The sequence below is a fragment of the Asparagus officinalis genome, chromosome 5 (genome assembly GCF_001876935.1).
Source record: "Asparagus officinalis chromosome 5, Aspof.V1, whole genome shotgun sequence".
NCBI classification, from domain to species: Eukaryota; Viridiplantae; Streptophyta; class Magnoliopsida; order Asparagales; family Asparagaceae; genus Asparagus; species Asparagus officinalis.
Genome location: NC_033798.1, coordinates 53,179,712 through 53,202,375, shown reverse-complemented (window position 1 = coordinate 53,202,375; position 22,664 = coordinate 53,179,712). Strand labels below are relative to the sequence as shown.

Here is a 22,664-nt window from a genome sequence, read left to right as displayed (position 1 = left end):
TCTTGAGTAACACAATTTTCGGCGACTTCATCAGGTAATTCTTCACACAACTTAGACGTTCCTGACACTGGATGATCGGCTAAGAAGTCTGCCAGTGCTTGACCCTTGACCACCTTTTGAGGCATGAACTGCATGTCGTATTGCGACAAGAGAATAGCCCATTTTGCAAGCCGGCAATTTAGAGATGATGGTTTCGTCATCAGAACTCTCAAGGGATTCACCTTAGAGATGACCTGAATGTTAGACCCTAGAGGGGGGGGGGGTGATTAGGGTGATATGCTAATCTAATCCGATTAAATGCCAATTAAAACTTATTAATAAGTTATCCTAGCAAATATGAAATACCACAAGATATATAAGCTAGGATAAGCAATGCAAATAAAGAGATATATCCTATATGATGAATATGTATATATGCAAGGATATATAATCAACACAAGGGTAAAATAAACAATCTACACAAGTGATAGGGTAATATGATGAGCAATACACAAAGGCGATATAAGATATGAAAACAAGAATAAGAACGCCAATGCAATCACAAACACACGATATGATCACGGAGTTCGGACCTTCCGTCCTACGTCTCCGCTCCCCACTCCCGGGGAGAAATCCACTATCACAACCGGGTTTTCTACGTTCACCCGAACAACGTTTACACCTCACAATACAATCACTATGCAATCACACCTCACACACTAAGTGTTGGTCCTAGCCCGTGTCCTCCTCCTCAAGTGCTCGGTTACAACCTCTCCCTAGGCACGTCAACCGACGCCACTCCTCTTGGATTTGACCCCGTCTCTCACCACACACTTCTCTCGGTGTACAAGTGTCTTACAAGTGAATCCTCACAATTAGGCTCAATACAAAGTGTTTGTTCTCTACAATGAATGAGAACGAATTATAAGCTCACTCTTTAAGTTACACAATCCCACAACCCAATTATACTATGAATGTAAATACAATAAGCTCATTGGTTGAGTGTGTACAAAGAGATAAATAAAATCAATTAAACTAAACTCAATATAAATCTTGCTTATGGAAATTATAATCAAAATAATAAATTGCTAGACGAGTTTAGAAACACTTCTCTAAAGATGACAAGAGAGTGGGAGAAGAGTGAATGCTCAAACACCAAAGGATGATCTCCACTTGCTCTTGTGAAATTTGCTTCACAAACAAAACTCTTAAACACTCTTTTAAACAAACACAAAACACCATTAAACTTGTTTAAACAATTCTCTTAGTTAGGTTGAAAGAGAACAGCAATAGGATATTTATACCCACTCAAAAACTCAGCCAAAACTCCTAACAAAAGACAAAAATAGCCCCAGCAAACAGCTCAGAGAAATAGCCGTTGGAAGCCAACGGATCTATTGTCGGTCGACCGGAAATTTCGTCGGTCGACCGACGGAGAGCAAAAACACGAAGAAACAGTTCTGGACTATCGTCGGTCGACCGGTGCGGTCGACCGATGGAGCTTTCGGTCGACCAGACCGGTCGACCGACAGACTCTCTGTCCCCCAGTGATGAAAGATCAAATGATCGGTCGACCGGTGCGGTTGACCGAAATCTGACACATGAAAAACCTGTTTTGGTGATTTTAAAACACTGTTTAAAAATATCAAATAAATTCCAAAAAATGTAAAACTTTGGAGAATGATTGTAGACATGATAATAAACATGCTACAATGACTCGTTTCGAAAAAGGACTTCCCAAATGAAAAATATCATCATTTTGCAAAATAGTCCAAAATACGAAAATGTAAACATGTGAATTTTGACATTTTGGCTAAACCAACTTTTGAAACTTTACAAAATGATTTTATAGACTTAGTAAAACATGTATAAACTGATATTGAAGTCTACAAACTAAAAATATAATATTTTCACAAAATTACATATTCTATGCAATGTTTTCAAAAACACAATAGAAAATATGAAATATATACTTTCATATATATAATCATAAAAACTCAAAACACATGTATGTATATATATAACTATATATATGCATAGAAACCAAAACTTATGTATATATATATAACTATATGTATATACGAAGAAACCAATAAAATGTGTGTGTATAGATATTGAGCTTAACGTATTAAACACACATAATATAAATCCTAAACTACATTACCCAAGCAATCTTGATCTTCAATTAAGCTTGACTTAGTACACGTTGCGGATGAAGCTTGAACTTGATCTTTAACTACGAATTGCAAGGCTTCAACCCGACATTCCGCCAACCTCCATTGGATATCATCGTTGAAGCTCTATTCCATCCATCCTCCAACAACGTTGTTTGTCTATAATAAATAAGAAAACACAAAAATTAGACAAACGACATTAGTGGTAAATTGTTTGTTAAACATCATCAAAACAAGAAGGCCATCAAAACAAGAAGGCCAACAATCTCCCCCTTTTTGATGATGACAAACAATTTACAAAAAGAAATATATGCATGAAGGAAATGAATATACAATGTATAATATATCATGCATATAAGCAAGAAAGAATATACTCACAATATTTCTCCCGCTTTGACAACATCAAAAAGGGGACAAAAAGAATAAGAGAGCGAAAGCTCCCATTATCAATAAGCATGAGTGAGTATAAAACAAGAAATACATAGGGATTGCTCCCCCTATCAAAATGCCATATAGAATATATGAAATGAAGATCATGGCATACATATGTGAGTAAGCATAAATGCTAAACACAACTCACATACAAAAGATAATGAGAACATATATAAATATATCAAAGTGAAAGATAGTGTTCCATATCTAAGAACATAAAAAAAACATTTGTAAAGGTAGATTTATGAAATCAAAAGAAGAGAAACATGAGAATCATGCACAAAGAGTTTTCGACTAAAAACAAATCCATCAAAAGAAATCATAAATCAAAGTTTATATCCAAAAATGTAAAATAAAATCATCGTTGATTCAAAAATCAAGAGAGGCAACAATATCTAGCTTTTGAGCTAGTAATAACCCATATAAACATTTTTAGCACCCAGTAAACAATGTTTGGGAATAAACAGCCAACAAATCCGGAGGGTTATATAAACATAGTCCTCTTATCAAGATCAAAACAAATAATCATGAAAACAAAAGATTTAATCAAAGAAAATTTGTTTTCATAACCAAAAAATTTTAAGATATAATTTTCAAAAACCAAGAAAAGGAAAAATAAGAACGCTAAAAATCTTGGTTTAAAATTTAAATTTGTTTTGGTACCCAAGAACTCTTGGTACCAAAAGATTTAGGGACATGACCCCTATCATTTAAGCTCAAAGCCCTAGGGTTATGAACCCTCTTGGGCGCATGTGGTGCACGAACACGGTCATAACAAAAATTACTCAAATGACCTTTCCGATTGCAATAAGTACAATGGAAAAGAAGCATTTGTTTATGTTGACCAAACGATTGTGCACGGGAAACATTAGAAACATTTGTAAACATGGATGGTCTTTTAAAATTGTTTTGCAAATGTGAAACTCTCTTTAAATCAAAACAAAATTTGGCCAAGTGACCAAGTCGACCACAAAAATCACATTTGTACACATGGACATGTTTATGATGATCTATATGTGTGTGTACATGTGAATGTGATGAAGAAGTCTTATGAGATGCACAATAAGGATTAATATTCTTATGTTTTTGTGCATCATAGCAAAATTTACCTAAGTGGCCTTTACGGCCGCAAATAGAGCATTTATAAATTTTGCTATACATGTGTGCATAGTGAGTGTTTGATTTGGAAGTGTTAACACGGGACTTTGCACACAAGTCCATAAGCTTATCATTTTTCACAATGCATGCTTTTAAGGTTGAATCTAAACAAGATATGCGGTTTTTTACAAGATTCAATTCATCATGAGATATGTGTGCATTGTCATAAGAAGTAGAGCAAACATGATCATTTTTGAATGATAGAACTTCATTTCTAATAGACTCTACTTCTAGCATGGCATTTTCTTTTTCATGAGTTAAAATAGCAAAGTTTGAAAGCAATGAATCATGATCCGTAGTTAATTTATCATTCTTTTCTTTGAGGATCACATTCTCATTAGAAATATTATCAAACTTAGAAATCAACAACTCATGATCGGATTCTAAATTATCATGCTTGCATTTTAAATCAATAAAATCATTTTGCAATTTCTTATAGGCATGCAATAATTTTTCGGAAGCACAAGCAATTTCGTCACTAGATAAATTATTTATGAATTCGAACTCGCAAACCTCACTAGGGCTATCGCCTAGTGCTCGTGTGCATGATGCTCCTTTAGAACTTGAAGCGGGATCCTCCAAAGCTTGTCGGATCGCCTCCAAGTCTCCTTGATGCGCTTCTATGAATTTTCATAATGTATAAGCGCTATCAAAAGAATCAAGCTTGTTAGACATAAATGAATCAAATGCATTTAATAAAAATTCTAACATAAGCTTGTTCATAATAAACATCTTTTTATCATGTTTGCTCCACTTGGATTTCTCCAACGTGGGCACAATATAAGCACAATCAATGATTTCCCATAAATCGATATTTTTAGATTGAATAAATATTTTGAATCTAAAGCACCATTGAGCATAGGGGAAAACATTGAATTTAGGAGCAACACAAGAATCTTAGCCTAAACAAGATGCATCATTCATATCCATAATTTGTAAAAATATGCAAGCAAGATACAAATATAATCAAAACAAGAATAGCACAAAGAGATAACTTGGATCTTTAACTCAAGGCGATTAGACCTTAAATCAAAGAGCACCAAGCTCTGATACCAAATGTTAGACCCTAGAGGGGGGTGATTAGGGTGATATGCTAATCTAATCCGATTAAATGCCAATTAAAACTTATTAATAAGTTATCCTAGCAAAAATATGAAATACCACAAGATATATAAGCTAGGATAAGCAATGCAAATAAAGAGATATATCCTATATGATGAATATGTATATATGCAAGGATATATAATCAACACAAGGGTAAAATAAACAATCTACACAAGTGATAGGGTAATATGATGAGCAATACACAAAGGCGATATAAGATATGAAAACAAGAATAAGAACGCCATTGCAATCATAAACAAACAATATGATTACGGAGTTCGGTCCCCACGACCTACGTCTCCGCTCCTCATCTCAAGGAGATCTCCACTATCACAACCGGGTTTTCTACGTTCACCCGAACAACGTTTACACCTCACAATACAATCACTATGCAATCACACCTTACACACTAAGTGTTGGTCCTAGCCCGTGTCCTCCTCCTCAAGTGCTCGGTTACAACCTCTCCCTAGGCACGTCAACCGACGCCACTCCTCTTGGATTCGACCCCGTCTCTCACCACACACTTCTCTCGGTGTACAAGTGTATTACAAGTGAATCCTCACAATTAGGCTCAATACAAAGTGTTTGTTCTCTACAATGAATGAGAACGAATTATAAGCTCACTCTTTAAGTTACACAATCCCACAACCCAATTATACTATGAATGTAAATACAATAAGCTCAATGGTTGAGTGTGTACAAAGAGATAAATAAAATCAATTAAACTAAACTCAATATAAATCTTGCTTATGAAAATTATAATCAAAATAATAAATTGCTAGATGAGTTTAGAAACACTTCTCTAAAGATGACAAGAGAGTGGGAAAAGAGTGAATGCTCAAACACCAAAGGATGATCTCCACTTGCTCTTGTGAAATTTACTTCACAAACAAAACTCTTAAACACTCTTTTAAACAAACACAAAACACCCTTAAACTTATTTAAACAATTCTCTTGGTTAGGTTGAAAGAGAACAGCAATAGGGTATTTATACCCACTCAAAAACTCAGCCAAAACCCCTAACAAAAGACAAAAACAGCCCCAGCAAACAGCTCAGAAAAATAGTCGTTGGAAGCCAACGGATACATTGGCGGTCGACCGGAAATTCTGTCGGTCGACCGATTTGAGCTCTCGGTCGACCGGACCGGTCGACCGATGATTCTCTGGAAAAATACTGACGAATGATCAATTGACCGGTCGACCGTACCGGTCGACCGAAAACTGACATTCTAGAAAAATCGGTTTTAGAGCTGATTTTAAAACACTGTTTAAAAATATCAAATAAATTCCAAAAAATATAAAACTTTGGGGAATGATTGTAGACATGATAATAAACATGCCACAATGACTCGTTTCGAAAAAGGACTTCCCAAATGAAAAATATCATCATTTTGCAAAATAGTCCAAAACATGAAAACCTGAAAATTGATATTTTGATATTTTGACTTAAACAACATTTTGAAACCTTATGAAATGATTGTATAGACTTGATAAAAGATATAACATGTTGTTATGAAGTCTATAACCTAGAAATACAATATTTTCATAAAATTGCATATTCTATGCAATATATTCAAAACACTAAATATGATTTCATTAAATATAAGCTTGTTAAAGATGAAATCATATATAGGCATATAAACATGAAACAAAATAGTATTTTCCAATTCTATTCATTTGTTTCATAGTAAAACTTGAAAACTATCAAACCAAAACATATATGTATATATATAACTATATATATACAAAAACCAAAACGTGTATGTGTGTATATGATTGAGCTTAAAGTACTAACACACATAATATAAATTCTATATGTATATACGAAGAAACCAATAAAATGTGTGTGTATAGATATTGAGCTTAACGTATTAAACACACATAATATAAATCCTAAACTACATTACCCAAGCAATCTTGATCTTCAATTAAGCTTGACTTGGTACACGTTGCGGATGAAGCTTGAACTTGATATTTAACTATGTATTGCAAGGCTTCAACCCGACATTCCGCCAACCTCCATTGGATATCATCGTTGAAGCTCTATTCCATCCATCCTCCAACAACGTTGTTTGTCTATAATAAATAAGAAAACACAAAAACTAGACAAACAACATTAGTGGTAAATTGTTTGTTAAACATCATCAAAACAAGAAGGCCAACAATCTCCCCCTTTTTGATGATGACAAACAATTTACAAAAAGAAATATATGCATGAAGGAAATGAATATACAATGTATAATATATCATGCATATAAGCAAGAAAGAATATACTCACAATATTTCTCCCCCTTTGACAACATCAAAAAGGGGACAAAAAGAATAAGAGAGCGAAAGCTCCCCCTATCAATAAGCATGAGTGAGTATAAAACAAGAAATACATAGGGATTGCTCCCCCAATCAAAATGCCATATAGAATATATGAAATGAAGATCATGGCATACATATGTGAGTAAGCATAAATGCTAAACACAACTCACATACAAAAGATAATGAGAACATATATAAATATATCAAAGTGAAAGATAGTGTTCCATATCTAAGAACATAAAAAAAAAACATTTGTAAAGGTAGATTTATGAAATCAAAAGAAGAGAAACATGAAAATCATGCAAAAAGAGTTTTCGACTAAAAACAAATCCATCAAAAGAAATCATAAATCAAAGTTTATATCCAAAAATGTAAAATCAAATCATCATTGATTTTAAAATCAAGAGAGGCAACCATATCTAGCTTTTGAGCTAGTAATAACCCATATAAACATTTTTAGCACCCGATATCTAGCTTTTGAGCTAGTAATAACCCATATAAACATTTTTAGCACCCGGTAAACAATGTTTGGGAATAAACACCCAATTAAACATTTTTAGCACCCGGTAAACAATGTTTGGGAATAAACACCCAATAAATCCGGAGGGTTATATAAGCATAGTCCTCTCATCAAGATCAAAACAATTAATCATGAAAACAAAAGATTTAATCAAAGAAAATTTGTTTTCATAACCAAAAAATTTTAAGATATAATTTTTAAAAACCAAGAAAAGGAAAAATAAGAACGCTAAAAATATTGGTTTAAAATTTAAATTTGTTTTGGTACCCAACAACTCTTGGTACCAAAAGATTTAAGGACATGACCCCTATCATTTAAGTTCAAAGCCCTAGGGTTATGAACCCTCTTGGGCGCATGTGGTGCACGAACACGGTCATAACAAAAATTACTCAAATGACCTTTCCGATTGCAATAAGTACAATGGAAAGGAAGCATTTGTTTATGTTGACCAAACGGTTGTGCACGGGAAACATTAGAAACATTTGCAAACATGGATGATCTTTTAAAATTGTTTTGCAAATGTGAAACTCTCTTTAAATCAAAACAAAATTTGGCCAAGTGACCAAATTGACCACAAAAATCACATTTGTACATATGGACATGTTTATGATGATCTATATGTGTGTGTACATGTGAATGTGATGAAGAAGTCTTATGAGATGCACAATAAGGATTAATATTCTTATGTTTTTGTGCATCATAGCAAAATTTACCTAAGTGGCCTTTACGGCCGCAAATAGAGCATTTATAAATTTTGCTATACATGTGTGCATAGTGAGTGTTTGATTTGGAAGTGTTAACACGGGACTTTGCACACAAGTCCATAAGCTTATCATTTTTCACAATGCATGCTTTTAAGGTTGAATCTAAACAAGATATGCGGTTTTTTACAAGATTCAATTCATCATGAGATATGTGTGCATTGTCATAAGAAGTAGAGCAAACATGATTATTTTTGAATGATAGAACTTCATTTCTAATAGACTCTACTTCTAGCATGGCATTTTCTTTTTCATGAGTTAAAATAGCAAAGTTTGAAAGCAATGAATCATGATCCGAAGTTAATTTATCATTCTTTTCTTTGAGGATCACATTCTCATTAGAAATATTATCAAACTTAGAAATCAACAACTCATGATCAGATTCTAAATTATCATGCTTGCATTTTAAATCAATAATATCATTTTGCAATTTCTTATAGGCATGCAATAATTTTTCGGAAGCACAAGCAAGTTCGTCACTAGATAAATTATTTATGAATTCGAACTCGCAAACCTCACTAGGGCTATCACCTAGTGGTCGTGTGCATGATGCTCCTTTAGAACTTGAAGCGGGATCCTCCAAAGCTTGTCGGATCGCCTCCAAGTCTCCTTGATGCGCTTCTATGAATTTCCATAATGTATAAGCGCTATCAAAAGAATCAAGCTTGTTAGACATAAATAAATCAAATGCATTTAATAAAAATTCTAACATAAGCTTGTTCATAATAAACATCTTTTTATCATGTTTTCTCCACTTGAATTTCTCCAACGTGGGCACAATATAAGCACAATCAATGATTTCCCATAAATCGATATTTTTAGATTGAACAAATATTTTGAATCTAAAGCACCATTGAGCATAGGGGAAAACATTGAATTTAGGAGTAACACTAGAATAATAGCCTAAACAAGATGCATCATTCATATCCATAATTTGTAAAAATATGCAAGCAAGATACAAATATAATCAAAACAAGATTAGCACAAAAAGATAACTTTGATCTTTAACTCAAGGCGATTAGACCTTAAATCAAAGAGCACCAAGCTCTGATACCAAATGTTAGACCCTTATAAGCTAGGATAAGCAATGCAAACAAAGAGATATATCCTATATGATGAATATGTATATATGCAAGGATATATAAACAACACAATGGTAAAATAAACAATCTACACAAGTGATAGGGTAATATGATGAGCAATACACAAAGGCGATATAAGATATGAAAACAAGAATAAGAACACCAATGCAATCACAAATAAACAATATGATTACGGAGTTCGGTCCCCACGACCTAAGTCTCCGCTTCTCACCTCGAGGAGATCTCCACTATCACAACCGGGTTTTCTACGTTCACCCGAACAACGTTTACACCTCACAATACAATCACTATGCAATCACACCTTACACACTAAGTGTTGGTCCTAGCCTGTGTCCTCCTCCTCAAGTGCTCGGTTACAACCTCTCCCTAGGCACGTCAACCGACGCCACTCCTCTTGGATTCGACCCCGTCTCTCACCACACACTTCTCTCGGTGTACAAGTGTATTACAAGTGAATCCTCACAATTAAGCACAATATAAATCAATTTGATTGTTCTCTAAACAAGGTGAGAACTCAATTAAGCACAACTCTAAGTCACTAATCTCACAACCCAAAATTATACTATGAATGTAAATACAATAAGCTCAAATGGTTGTGTGTATAAACATAGAGAAAATAAAATCAACTAAACTCAATATGAACACTAGCTTAATAAAAAGATAATCAAACAATATAAAATATGAAGCTAGATTGAGTTTAGAAAACTTCTCAATAGATGACAAGAAAAGGAAGATCTCCACTTGCTCTTGTGAAATTTACTTCACAAACAAAACTCTTAAACACTCTTTTAAACAAACACAAAACACCCTTAAACTTGTTTAAACAATTCTCTTAGTTAGGTTGAAAGAGAACAGCAATAGGACATTTATACCCACTCAAAAACTCAGCCAAAACCCCTAACAAAAGACAAAAACAGCCCCAGCAAAAAGCTCAGAGAAATAGCCATTGGAAGCCAACGGATCTATTGTCGGTCGACCGGAAATTTCGTCGGTCGACCGACGGAGAGCAAAAACATGAGAAACAGTTCTGGACTATCGTCGGTAGACCGGTGCGGTCGACCTATGGAGCTTTCAGTCGACTGGACCGGTCGACCGATAGACTCTCTGTCACCCAGTGATGAAAGATCAAATGATCAGTCGACCGGTGCGGTCGACCGAAATCTGACACATAAAAAACTTGTTTTGCTGATTTTAAAACACTATTTAAAAATATCAAATAAATTCCAAAAAATATAAAACTTTGAGAAATGATTGTAGACATAATAATAAACATGCTACAATGACTCGTATCGAAAAAGGACTCCCAAATGAAAAATATCATCATTTTGCAAAATAGTCCAAAACACGAAAATGTAAACATGTGAATTTTGACATTTTGGCTAAACCAACTTTTGAAACTTTACAAAATGATTTTATAGACTTAGTAAAACATGTATAAACTGATATTGAAGTCTACAAACTAAAAATACAATATTTTCACAAAATTACATATTCTATGCAATGTTTTCAAAAACACAATAGAAAATATGAAATATATACTTTCATATATATAATCATAAAAACTCAAAACACATGTATGTATATATATAACTATATATATGCATAGAAACCAAAACTTATGTATATATATATAACTATATTTATATACGAAGAAACCAATAAAAAGTGTGTGTATAGATATTGAGCTTAACGTATTAAACACACATAATATAAATCCTAAACTACATTACCCAAGCAATCTTGATCTTAAATTAAGCTTGACTTGGTACACGTTGCGGATGAAGCTTGAACTTGATCTTTAACTATGAATTGCAAGGCTTCAACCCGACATTCCGCCAACCTCCATTGGATATCATCGTTGAAGCTCTATTTTATCCATCCTCCAACAACGTTGTTTGTCTATAATAAATAAGAAAACACAAAAACTAGACAAACAACATTAGTGCTAAATTGTTTGTTAAACATCATCAAAATAAGAAGGCCAACACTGAATGGTTTGTCCAACTAGGTAATGTCGCATCTTTTGAATTGCGAATACCAAGGCGAGACATTCTTTTTCGACCGGATTGTACCGGTGTTTGGCTCCCATCATAGTCCTGCACGGGTAATAAATGGCTTGCTCTTGACCTTGATCGTTGCTATGGGCTAACAAAGCCCCAAGAGAATGGTCCATGGCTCTCACGTACAACAGGAATGGTTTTCCCGATATCGGGGCAACGAGAACTGGTGGTTGAGTGAGATATCTCTTAATCTCCTCGAATGATTTTTGACACTCTCCGTCCCAGACAAAGGATACTCCTTTATTCATGAGCTTAGAGAAAGGTTGACAACGCCCTGAAAGATTTGATATGAATCTTCGAATATAGGCTAGTCTGCCTTGCAAACCTCTGAGCTCTTTGAGATTCTTCGGAGGTGGCATATCTTGGATGGCACGCACTTTCTATGGATCAAGGGAGATTCCCTTGGAAGTAACGATAAATCCCAGGAATTTTTCGCTTGAGACTCCGAGAAACAATTTTGTCGGACTCATCTTCAGCTGATGTGCTCGCATGATCTCGAACATTGTCTTCAGGTCTGCAAGATGATCATCTTTACATTGGCTCTTTACTGCTATATCATCAATGTAGCACTCGATCTTCTTTCGTAAGTGTTCGTGAAAGATCGTGTTCATTGCACGCTGATAAATTGCACCTGCATTTTTCAGGCCGAAGGGCATCACTGTGTAGCAATACACCCCCAGTGGTGTTCTAAAAGCAGTGTGTTTCTCGTCTTCCGGGTGCATCTTGATCTGATTATATCCGGAGAATCCGTCCATGAAAGACATCCTTTCATATCCGCAGGTGTTGTCGATCATGACGTCGGTGATAGGAAGAGGAAACTCGTCTTTTGGACAAGCTGCGTTAAGATCGCGAAAATCAATGCATATCCAGACCTTACTGTTTTTCTTGGGAACTGGAACAATGTTGGCCACCCAGTCAGGGTGTTGCTCTTCCCTAACAAAACCTGAGTCTATAAGCTTTTGAACTTCTGACTCAATTGACTCCATGATCTCTGGACGAAACCTGCGTTGTTGTTGTTTAACGGGTTTTGCGTCCGGATCGATGTTGAGACGGTGCATGGCAACCTTCGGGTCAAGGCCAGAGATATCTTCATAATTTCAAGTGAAGACATCTATATATTCTCGGATGAGAGATATAAGGTCTTCTTTTTCGGATGATGATAGGTCTTCGGCTATAAAGATAGGCTTGGGCTCAGACGCATCTCCCATGTTGACCTGGATCACCATATCTTCAGTGGGTGGTTCGCGTTGTTCAAAGCGCATATCCCACAAGATGTTAAGACGTTTGATCCAAGGATCGTCAGTTGATTCGACTAACTCTTCGTCACCCCCTGCATCTTCGTCGGGGTGGCTAGTTGAAACCATGTTCACAGTCAAGCTTTTAAAAAAAGGTCCAACACTGACGTCGGACTCGTATGAAGATATTCCGGATGAATGGTCATGACGCAGGTAATTACTGATTTTGTTTTCAGAGGCAGGGGGAGGCGTAACGTAACCCACGCCTCTTCCGGTTTTTTGATAATAGTCCGGAGGTTTTCCTTCAGGAGTGAGAGACATTCGGATCGGGGTTCGTCTTCCTTTCCCAAAGTTCAAGCCCTGTTTCTCATTAAAGTTATACCCCATTCGTTTCATTAAGTATATAGAATTGGGTTCGTGGTAATGGAATTGGGGAACTCCATCATCTTCCTCTGAACTTTCTCGTTTGAGTTGTTCGGGTTTGACTTTACCAAAACAGATCGGCTTCTTCCCTTTCCTTTTGGATGGGACTTTGAAGAAAGCCTTCTGTGCGTCTTCCACTTCTTCATCTGAAGCGAAGGATGACTGAATTGGCAAGGTGAACGATGCCTCTGTGCACAGTACGTGCCATGGGTTGGTACCTGCACTAGAATTATTCTCTATTTGTTTATTTTTAGAAGAGACATCAGGCAAGTACGCTAAAGTAAAATATTCATTAATGCACCACTCTCCCTCACTCGGTACATTATTCTTACTCTCACCCTGACCCATTACATCAAAGGTTAATTCCCAAGGACAATCTTCATCAGGATCTGGCTCGATGTCAGCTTCGTTACCGCTGTCCTCATCTTCTTTATCCTGGGATTCCAGATAGAAGACGGAGTCGGTATGGAAGTTTTCCACTCCTCGGAAGGGGTATTTTTCTGCAATTAAGGTTCGAACTTCGCCCTCATTGTTGGCGTACTTCATGACTTGATGCAGAGTAGATGGGACAATACGGTTTGCATGTATCCACGGTCGTCCTAGCAAAAGATTGTAGGACGTGTCCACATCTATGATGTAGCATGCTACTTCAGACTTAAGATCTCCGATCTGGCATCTGAGCTTGATTTTTCCCAGAGGTTGGGTGCTGTTTGCATTGAACCCAAAGATAGTAGTCTGGGTGGTGTGTAGTCGGTGCATAGGAATCCCTAAGACCTGCATGACCCTGTAAGGCATGATGCTGAGTGCTGAGCCTGGGTCAACTTGAACATGACTGATTTCGGAGGATCCGATATACCCTGTGTAATACAATGGTCAGTCATGCTCGTGCTTGACTTGCATATCTTCCTGAGTGAATGATATGCATGGTAGACTTCTCGCTGCTTGTAGGCATTGCAGATAAGGTTGATCTTCAGAAGCCTCAGGAATCGGAGTGACTTGAGTAATGAAGCTCTATGTATTCTTTAAGGCTTCGATCAGAGCTTCCTTGGTGGTTTTGGACAACCTCAGAAGCTCATACAGAGTAATCCTGGCCGGTATATTGGCCAACTGAGCCATGGCATTGAATTGGAAGGGAGCGCTCGACTCTCCAAGCTCCTGGTGGAGATTTTTGTTGAACCGGAGCTCTTTTTGCTTCCCTTTATCGACCGGCTTCTTTGGGACAGAACCCCCAGTGTCTTGGGGATGTTCTTCCACCTCTTAAGCGTTTTGGCTGTAATCCCTCAAGTAAGCTTTTCCTGACCGAGTGCCAGGGTTGTCTCCTGGGTATGCTGCCAGGGCAATCCTCTCCTCTTCTGAATCAGTAAGAGGTTTAAGGTGATCATCATTTTCAGTAATGGAGGGGCTAATCATGTTGGAAGACTTAGCCTTGCCTCCTTTCTTTTTGGACGAGGTGTTCGTTCATTCTTGATCTCTTAGCAGATCAGGGTGGACCCACATGATTTCCCCTTTTGGGGTAGTGAGGGGTAACAACCCCCTGTCTTTTTGATTATGCAAGTCAACATTCTTCAAGTGCATTTCTCCCTTGCGAATGGGGACAACGCCGTTCGCAGTTACCACCGGGGGGAAGTCACCGAATTGGACCGCTATCATATTGGTGGATACGGTCTTCTGTTCTGGCTTCAAGGTGAGTACATTAGCATTTACCAAATTCTGTAAGATGTCTTTGAAGACATAGAGTTTTTTGGTAGGATGTCCAAGGAATCTATGGTAACGACAATAATTAGGGTCATCCACTTTCCCTGCTTCATCCGGCTTCCTGATCTCAGACAGTTGCAGCTTGTTGTTCTTTCGAAGCAACTGGAATAAGGTATCCACATGCTCCTCTTTAAATGAATATTGCTTGGGCGCTCTTTGTTGATTGGGCGCCTTGCCCTGTTTATTAGGTGGTGGTACTCGCGTGTAGTCAGCTGCTAGAGTCTCTTTTCCCTTAGTTGCGGCTCTTCTTCAGCTTTAACTCACGCCACTATCTCTTCAGCTTGTTCTCCTTGTGAAACTAGTTATCTCTAGGAGCGACACTCTTCTACCCCCATCTGAGCAAGGAGCTGGGTATGCAGATTGTGCCTACAAGTTTCAACCAAAGTTGATTGGGTCATACCTGAGGGGCATCGCAATGCCATGCTGCGGAATCTTTCCACATAAGCCTTGATGGACTCTCCTTTCCTTTGCTTAGTGGCGAGGAGAGTTGGGACTTAGACCTCTGTATCGTCCTCAAAGAACCTGGTCAAGAATAGCCTTTCCAGGTCTACCCATTTCTGGATGGATCCGGCTGGCAGTTTCATGAACCATTCGAAAGCTACACCCTTAAGGGTACCGATGAATAGTCTGGTCAGGATGGCGTCATTCGCTACCACATCTCTAGTTTGGGATTTGAAGTAGTAGATGTGCTGATTTGGCGTTCCTATGCCATCGAACGGTTGTAAGGTAGGGGCCTTAAATTTCGGTGGGTAGGGACCTGTATCCCACTCGGCAGGGTAAGGCCGCACTACTCCTTCTTCACGGAGCTCGCTTCTGTTGGCGATTGCATTGAGACGAACTTCCAGTTCATCCATTTTGGTGGACTGAGGATACAGCTCTTTTTCCATCTCCTTCTCATTATCAGAAGAAGAATCCAAGTTGTGAGTCTCACGATCTGAGTGTTCGTGCGCCTTTTGCTTTCCCTTTGACATAGTTCTCCAGGAAGACTCGGGTTTTTGCCCTTTTTCAGCGAGAAGCTGGGCCAGCATATCCTTTAATTGGAGAAGTGTCTCCTGTTGCGCCTGGAGCATGACATGATGTTCGTCCACTCTTTTGGCTATGTCTTCATGGTTCCCTGTCGTGTAAGCGGAGACCTCGCGTGCGACAACAGAACTTGAAGATTAAGATTCGGCGACTGCCGAATGTTCATCGTCGGAAACGACCCCCTTGTCCAATCTTTGATAATCAACCGTACGGATAGCTCATGTCCGAGTCCGTGTATTCCGATATACTCCTTCGAACTGGTCACAAATTTCCCTAACAGTTGGGGAGTAACTTTTTTGTGACTCATCGGAATCAGTATGTGAGGCTTTTACTCTGCCGATCATGTTGATGGTGACTTCGGAGTATTCCTCTTCAGTTGTCTTCTTTTTGTATCGGCGTTGTCGTTTGGCAGGTCTAACGACGTTCGTCAACCTATCGAATACAGACCGCCGAGGTGTGGATGCGCAACAATGGCATTCTGACAGGACTGCAGATATAAGCCTCTCACATTGACATGAGTGAGCTGCTTGTGCTGTTGGTTTTCCTCTCGACAATAATTCCCAAAGATCAGGAACTTGAGAGGAGACTTTCCCCGGGCACGGAGGCGGAGATGGAACCCCCTGCCCTTGGGTGGGTGAGATTGGTTCTTGTCGAACGTGGATTTTGAAGCTACGCCGACTTTTCTGAACCTGGCGGACCTCTTGAAGATCGCGTTCTTGAGAAATAACGCGAGGGTCGCGTTGAGATTTATAAACATTAGGCCGAGGCCTACGTTTAAATGATGAAACAGACCTTTGAGGGTCATGTTTTGTTTGAACGCGCCCATGAGGGTCGCGTTTGGTTGGTGAAACAGACTCTTGAGAGTCATGTCTCGTTTGAACGCGCACCTGAGGGTCGTGTTTAGTTGGTGAAACAGATTCTTGAGAATCATGTTTCGTTTGAACGCGCACCTGAGGGTCGCGTTTAGTTTTGACAGCTCCCTTCTGAGGGCTGCGTTTTGAAGGAACAACGCGCCACTCAGGGTCGCGTTTCAGCTGTATCAGCCGAGGCTCGTAGTTGGGCTCATTACCACGAAGTGAGCGTTCTTCTTTAGGAACGCTAGGCTCAGTTGGATTTTCAGAAACGTGGTTTTCACGTTGGGCCAACTTTCGGCTTTCACGTAGATGCGCTCGTCGTATGGATCTTCTCCGTCTGTGAGCGGCGTTCTTCTTGGCTTGTTTCAAAGCCTTAGCAGCAACGTCGTTGACGCTCATGGAACTCGTTTCCTCCAGAGGCCGTTTGTGCCCCGAAGTATGTTTGGCTGACGCGGAGGTAGGATCTTCAACTAGCAGAGCTAGTTTGAGTTCCTGGCCGAAGGAGAGGGCTTTCTTCGGCACTTCAACAACAAAATTGATCTCCTTGGAGATCTTGCGAACACCATGCTTAGCCTTGGGGCTAAGCGATCCAGAGGATAAGGCTTCCTCATATTTCGCTTGATCAAACTCCACGACAAGAGTTTCTACAGTGGTTCCCATGAGGTGGACGTCGGACTGCGCCACCACTTCTTCGTCGGAAAAGCTAGTCCCCAGCGGAGTCGCCATCTTTTGTATGTGGGGAAAATTACAAAGAAGAGAACAAAGAAAATTGACTTGTATTCCTTTGATTCTGATTACAATTTGATTACAAAAGAGAAGAGAACGAATTTGATTCTCTCATTTGTTTAAAACTGGGTTCTTCTCGGTAGCGATGGAATGCCTCCTTCGATTGCTCGCGTCAAATTTGCTCTCCGTTGATGATCCGACCGTCTTCTATCTCGTGGGAACGATGAACTTTTGTGGAAAGTTTTATGAGTAACTCTTGAACGAGTTTAAGAACTCTGAACGAGTTAGAACTCTGTTAATAGAGTTGTTAGAACCGAAAATTCGGTTAATGACCAAGCTGATATTCTGTTGTTGAAGAATCTTCTCAGATTTGATCTTCTGAATTTGATTCAAAAATCTTATCTCTAAGGATTTTACTGCTGCTGCTGTTGAATCACCAAACCGAGTGGTTGAGATCCTGAGAATCCAAACTGTTGCCAACTCTTCCGTTCCCAAAAAAAGCTAGCCTTTAACTCAGTTGAGTTTGTTGAGTTTTTATAGGTGGATAAGAGGTTATAACTACCCTCTAAATTCACTCCTAAGTGGGCGTGATTTCCTCAGATCGTGGGGAAAACAGTTCTAAAAATCGTTCGACTCGTATTTGAACAAGTCAAACGCCCAATCTGGCGTTCAGAACCCAACTTCGTGTCTTAGAATTGAGACGCGAGGTTGGGTGTTGGCTGAACATCATTGAACGCGAGGGTCGCTCATGTTTTGGTTTGTTGTAATTTGGGAACGCGGGGGTCGGTGTTGGTTGAACCCCTACGAACGCGAGGGTCGCTCACGTTTAGCTTGTGCTTGGAAACGTGGGGGTCGCCTGCACTTCCATAATTGTAACGCGGGGATGACATCCGCGTTTTAGAAGGAGCTAGTTGACTTGTAACTTCTTCTGTAATGCGTTGCAAGGACTGTTGTTCAGTAATCCTAGCTTTAGCTGTTGTGGAGTGTGAAAGTCGTCAGATTGTAACTTTCATTGCAGAATGCGAAGGCTGCTGAATAGAGTTTTCATCAATTGTCAAAAGTGTTATTGAATTGTAACTCTCCTCAATTTACGTGAAAAGTCCTATTTTTGCAGCTTTCGATTGTCGGCGTGAAAGCTATTTGATTGTAGCTTCCGTTGTTGGAACTTGACGGGAATCAACATCCATAGTGTCTTCTGGACGAATATTTGCCCACAGCTCTCTACCAAGCAACTCACCAACTACGTCCAACCTTTTATTTCTGAAATCATTACACTGCTCATCAGCATCTCTAATAGTTGCTAATATAATATTAGTCATGTTGTTGTCGCAACCATCAAGATCAATCATCTCAGAAATGAGGCCGTGTTTGTAGCGATTGTAGAATTGCGAATATACTGATTAGAAAGTCGTCTGATTGTGACTTCCATCGTCGGAGCTTGGTAGGGATCAGCTATCCATTGTGATTTTTAGACAGCCTATAGTAACCAAAAGACATAATTGACAGTATATTGCAAAGAGAGGGAGAACAGACCGCGATAAAGGATGGTCATCACACCATAAAAACGTTTGACCTCTCAAGTTTTTCTTCATGATTGCAATTGCGAGAGATGCAGCATCCTAGTATGCAAAATTGATGTAAATGTGTTTACCTAAAGATCTTGAATACAAAATACACTACTAACCACCACCCAGTTTTATAATGAATAGCTGTCTCAAGAAATAGACTTTTAAGCTGGTAATACGTTTGCTAGGACTCTAAAAATTAAGACGTAACTTTCAAGTAAATCCAAACAAAAATTTGACCACAACCTTTAATTTAAATGGCAAAGAAATAATTGAGCTAATTAAGATAGACTGTGTAGAGTATTCCTAATAGAAATCACCATTTAATAATATAGACTAACTAAAAGATGAAAGTGTGGAGTATTCCTAATAGAAATCACCATTTAATAATATAGACTAACTAAAAGATGAAAGTTGTCACCTCGTAGTGAATAAGATTTAGTATGTTCGTAGTGAATGAGATTGAGTATGTGATCTGGACGATAAGAAATAGTTCCTTTCTCCAACCAGTAAGTATGAGCTCCTGTCTTCTTTGTTTGCATTGTTAAAGAATACTGATATACTTCAACAGGTAAGAGATTTTATTTACAATCGTGTGATCCTAAATTCCACATAAGAACAAAAAACAGTGAAGAAATTTTAAAATGATATGTAAAGGCCTGCTAATCTCAAAACACAGCCCCCAATTTCCCCAACTACACTTTCTGCTCTCAAAAGGACATCTGTTCGAGGGCTTTTACCCATTGGCACAATGGGAGAATCCTGCCAATAATATCATCAAAAGGTAAACTCAACCTAATTATATAGTTCTGGAGCTATACAAACAAGTGTATTTTTCATTCGGATTATAAGAAGGAGAATAGAAAAACAAAAATCATCAGCTAGAATTGAATCAGTTTGTTGTCTTGGGTATAAACTGGTCATTCATAAAACTAGTAACGTTCATGTTTGGCATCGTTGAATAAAGTTGCTTCATTCTAATTAAAACCTTGAGGCTATTGAACCTTGAGGCTATAAGCTTCACTATTTGACATGAGTTAATTTCTCCCATAATAAATTGTATATATATGGAAATGATGCATGACATATACCCGATTTGGCACTCAGCTGTGAAGTACAAATATAAATCAAATTTCACCGACATGATAGTTTTCATATTTATGATGTTGCATTAGTTGAAATGTGCACGAACTATTAAGGTTAATGTGAGAACTTTAAAAACTTTCAGTCATTAATCTGGCATAAGTCATAAATGGATGGCTGATTGTAAAACCCCGAAATTTTGCTATAGTAAATATATGTGAATTATTAATAGTGAATAATTCTCTTATGATAAATAATCATATATATACATATATATATATATATCAGATGAATGCAATTATCTGTGTTTGAGAACCCATCAAGTGTTTCTATGTGAGAGAAATCGAGTGATATGACTAGCATGTTAAATGCCTAGCAACAGGCATTTTTCTGCTGCGCGGTCGATCGCGTCGGTCGACCGCATAGCGGTCAGAGAGTTTTTTCTCAGGTTTGGTTTAATCGGGTTTCGGGTCGGGTTGTGGGTTTGGTATATAAGCTAATGTGCCCGAGAGAGAGCCTCCTTAGATCTGAAACCAAAACCCTAGCCCCCCTCTCTTCCCTAAAACCCTAATTCTCCTTGCTTGGTGATTTAGGAGGAGTTCTTGAGGATTTTTAGCGGGATTGTTGGATTTCAGCGAAGGGGGTCAACCTCCTGCAGATCTAGGGATTCATTTCTCACCAGAGGCGAGTAACTTCTCACCCAACTCCACCCCCTTTTGTTTTCATGCAAAGTTTGAGTTTTTATCGAATTTATTGAGCCAAAAATTGTATTTTCTTGTAGAGATAGTAGATCTATATGGTACATGTTATGAGAATCATGTTTTCAACTTTAAAAACTAACCAAAGGACTTTTATCAACAAGATCTAGATCTGAAATTGCTTAAACAAGAGTTAAATCATTTTTACTGTTACCAAAACGTTTTAATCTTGTTTCTCTTGTATTTAGAATTTTGGGTATATGATTTACATACTTAAAAATGCCTTGTTCTTCTACTGTATGATTTTTAGAGAAGTGAGAACTTTTATTTATCATTAGAATCAAATTTTTATTTCAGGTTTTGAGCTGACAGAAACCCAGATTTGGGTTTCTGTCCGCTTGGCGGTCGACCGGTGCGGTCGACCACTGAGCTCGCAGTAGGGGCAGTAATAGCCTGCGGTTGACCGCACCGGTCGACCGTGATGTTCTACCGGTCGACCGAGATGCCTAGCGGTCGACCGCCAGGCTCGTATCAGAGTGCGCCGCACTGTCTGTTGCAAAACCCTGTATTGTGTATTTTTGAGCATTTTACTCATGTTCGAGTGTTTTCCTGGTTTATCTGACTTTAGTTTTTAGTCTTACTATGTACCCAGGCATGATAGATGATCTGAGGGTACCAATTGTGGATATATACACTGATTTAATTGTGAATTGATATAGGTAGATTTCACTATATATCTCAGCGATATTTTCACCATTTTGCAGTCCTCGTGTTGGACTATAATTCATAGAAGTCCTCGTGTTGGACTATAATCCATTTCAGTCCTCGTGTTGGACATTTGCCACTTCTTCCATGAGTTTGGAAACTACAACATATAATATTCCTATCTCGGACATAGTTCTTGACCCTACATATGACTTTCTCACAGAAGATCACGACATGATAGTTATGTAGATTTTGACATGACACTTATGTAAATTTTAACATGATATTCATGTAGGCTATGATATGGCACTGCACTTATGTTCTGAGATTAGTTGTATTTCTTTTATTATTGTTCCTGTATTAGAACCTCGGGTTTGGTGATTAGGGGTTTACAATTTGAGATATAAGGTATATACATGAGGGTTTCCTTGTTTGGATTATTTCGCTCGACGTACCTATTCTCGTGTTGTAAATTCCTAATTTAGCAAAACCCTCTTTAGTAAGATCAATGAGTTTAGATCTATTATATATTATCGGTATTTTCTTATACAATGAGCCCTGTTCCCTTTGGGTTGGTTGTGATGTTACTCGCTAGCGCTTTGACGCTCGTTGTCCCTCCCCCTTTCAGGTAACGAGCCAGGAGCCCGGAGAGTCGCAGGTTGATGGCGATGCATTTTAGCTTCAGCTGTCTATTTAGTTATGTACTTTCCTTTGGAGTTCCACAGTAGACTTTTGTTTAGACATTTGAGAGTCTTGTTCTAGAAGTTGTAAAGGCTGTGTGCCTTATTTCCTTTTCGTCAGATATTTGTATTTGAGACTTTGTTGAGTATTCCAGTTTATCTACTCAGACCTTGATTATGTTTTTCTATATGTTGGATGATGAGATATTTATGTGACCATTATCATTTCATCAGTATTTATTGTACTATCTTTTACTTGCTTTTGTACCTACACCTGTTGTTGACTCTACTAGATAGATGTTAATTATGATGGTGA

General features: G+C 38.2%; 1 pseudogene; it reads right to left on the bottom strand.

The window, feature by feature from the left end:
- LOC109841829 lies at positions 19,066-19,953 on the bottom strand (annotated as a pseudogene).